Below are 3,132 nucleotides of genomic sequence, written 5' to 3'. Positions count from 1 at the left end.
GATTATGTCATTGATATGAATCATTATAATCTTTAAGAGTTATTGTTGACATGGTTAGTTATAATGTTGGCTGAAAACCTGGGTGCTGTTTAAGCTTATTTATGCAAACCAGAGCAAAAGAGTTCGTAAAAGTTTTTCTTTCTCACTTTCAGTTTATCAACTGAATTGGTTAAGGATAAGCAAAGGTTTAAGCCTCTGTTGGAAAAGGCAGTGCCTAGGAGGCACTAGGCAGTGGCCAGACGCCTCGCCTAGGGCATAAATGGAGGTCTAGGCAGGGCAAGCAAGGAATTGCCTACCCAAGCAAGAAATCATGCAACATATTGCACTGATATGCCAAAGGGGTTATATTCCAATGGCAGTAGATGGTAATTAACTGATTTATATGCCGTAAACTAATATCAACACCCATATAATAATCACAAAGACACTACGAGTAAAAACTATATTACCGTCTAGGCCACGCCTAGGGAGCTTAGGCACTGCCTATGCACTAGGCGAAGGCCAACCACCTCGATTATGCCTAGGCACTAAGCTTGGGGGAGTTGATACGTCTGCAATGTATCTACTTTTTCTCATGCTTTACCTCTTGTTTTGGACTCTAATTTGCATGATTTGAATGAAACTAACCCTGGACTGACGTTGTTTTCAGCAGAACTACCATGGTGTTGTTTTTGTGCAAAAATAAAAGTTCTCCGAATGGAAAGAAACTTGTTGAGGATTTTTTATACCAATAATAAGAATTTCTGGAGCCAAGACCCACCGAAGAGGGGCCCCTTGGTGGGCACAACCCACCAGGGCGCGCCCCCTCTCCTGGCGTGCCCAGGTGGGTTGTACCCACCTGGTGGCCCCGCTGATGACCCCCCTAATACTATAAATTCACATTATTCCAGAAAAAATCAGGGAGAAAGAATTATCGCGGTCCACAAGATGGAGCAGCCGCCAAGCCCTGTTCTTCCTCGGGAGGGCAGATCTGGAGTCCGTTTGGGGCTCCGGAGAGGGGGATCTTCGTTCTTCGTCATCACCAACCCTTCTCCATCGCTAATTCCATGATGCTCCCCACCGGGAGTGAGTAATTCCTTCGAAGGCTCGTTGGTCGGTGAGGAATTGGATGAGATTCATCATGTAATCGAGTTAGTTTTGTTAGGGCATGATTCCTAGTATCCACTATGTTCTTAGATTGATGTTGCTATGACTTTGTCATGCTTAGTGCTTGTCACTTTGGGCCTAGGTGCCATGATTTCAGATCTGAACCGTTTATGAATTCATCATTATATCCATGTTTTAGATCCGATCTTGAAAGTTATAGTCACCTACTACGGTTATGATCCAGCAACCTTGGAGTGACAACAACCGGGCCCACTCCCGGTGATGACCATAGTTTGAGGAGTTCATGTATTCACTATGTGTTAGTGGTTTGTTCCGGTTCTCTATTATTAGGAGGCCTTAATACCATTAGTTTCCAATATGGACCCCGCTGCCATGGGAAGGTAGGACAAAAGATGTCATGCAAGTTCTTTTAATAAAGCACGTATGACTATTTACGGAATACATGCCTACATTATATCGATGAACTGGAGCTAGTACCATATCGCCCTAGGTTGTAACTGTCTCATGATTAACATCATCCAACAAGTCACCAATCCAATGCCTACGAATTTATCTTATATTGTTTCTGCTAAGTTACTACTAGTATCATCACTGTTACACTTGCTACAAACTACTTCTATCACTATTACTGTTACCGTTGTTGCTGTCACTGCTATCAAAACTATCAAACTACTTTGCTACTGATCACTTTGCTGCAGATAATTAATCTCCAGGTGTGGTTGAATTGACAACGCAGCTGCTAATACCTTCAAATATTCTTTGGCTCCCCTTGTGTCGAATCTATAAATTTGGGTTGAATACTCTACCCTCGAAAATTGTTGCGATCCCCTATACTTGTGGGTTATCACTTACCTGGTAGTATTCTAGTTAAGTTCTTACATGGTATTTCTTTATGATGATAGTGGTCATGCTATACTCATGTGTAATGCTATGCTTGTCGGTATGCCATGCTCATTTGGTTAAATGTTTCATTCTGGTTATGCTCGATGATTGTGATGCACCTTCATGCTTATGTTGATATCCTGCTCATGCATTATAGTTGCATCATGTTATCTTATTATGACTCAGCTTTTTGCATTCAAGTTTAACTGGATAATAATGAACTTGAACAACTGTTGGCTGAGTCATGGTGCCACTAAATCGAGCTGACCAGTGCAACCACATTTGCCTTTATGGGAAGGACCTAACTGGGTCTATTGTCATGCCTCTCGCCGGTGCCATCAATGAGGGAAGGTTATGGGCACGTGCTACCCTGATCAGTTAGGCGGACATAAGCCTTGTGTGCCCGTTGTTGTCGTTATGGTACCTTGTCCCTGTCTGGGACCGTTTTTCCACGACGGTGGCCGTTGATGCCTTTGGTAGGCATGGGGCCACCCATAACTTAGTCCAAAGGGGAGTTGGTTCGGAGTGGGTGGGATAGTGTCATGGCGATAGATCGGTTTTGTAGGAATGTCGTTGGTCCACGCGTATGGGAGTGCGAGGACATGGGTTCCGTGGTGTGGGTAAAGTGCGTACCTCTACAGAGTGTGCTTTAAATCTATCGATAGCCACGCCCGTGGATATGGGCCCAGTTCATAGCCGGTCACACGATGAGCCAACAATAATAATAACTTGATTAATAACAACCTCGGTTCGATGATGAGTAAGAGATTGGTTGTGATTAAGAGAGGATCACGGTGGTATCGTGGATACCGAAGTTGGTTGATATTTATGTGATCGCGAGATGATCACAGTGGTATCGTGGATACCGAAGTTGGTAAGTTGATGCATGAGATGGTTACAAGGTAACCACCAAATAAGAGTAAGTTGGTACATGATCATGTTAACCTATTGCATGTAGTATTATCATGTTCATATGCTCATGTTATGCTAAAGTTGTATCATGTTCAGTTTGTGCATGCCACGTTCTGTTAGTATCATGTTCATGATTGCTTTAACCTGCTAATGCTATGCTATTGTTTGTCTTGACTGCTTTTGCTTATTGTGAGCTTGCAAGTACATTCAATGTACTGACCTGGCATGTCA

The sequence above is a fragment of the Triticum urartu genome, chromosome 7 (genome assembly GCF_003073215.2).
Source record: "Triticum urartu cultivar G1812 chromosome 7, Tu2.1, whole genome shotgun sequence".
Taxonomy (NCBI): Eukaryota; Viridiplantae; Streptophyta; class Magnoliopsida; order Poales; family Poaceae; genus Triticum; species Triticum urartu.
Note: the sequence above shows the minus strand (reverse complement) of the source record.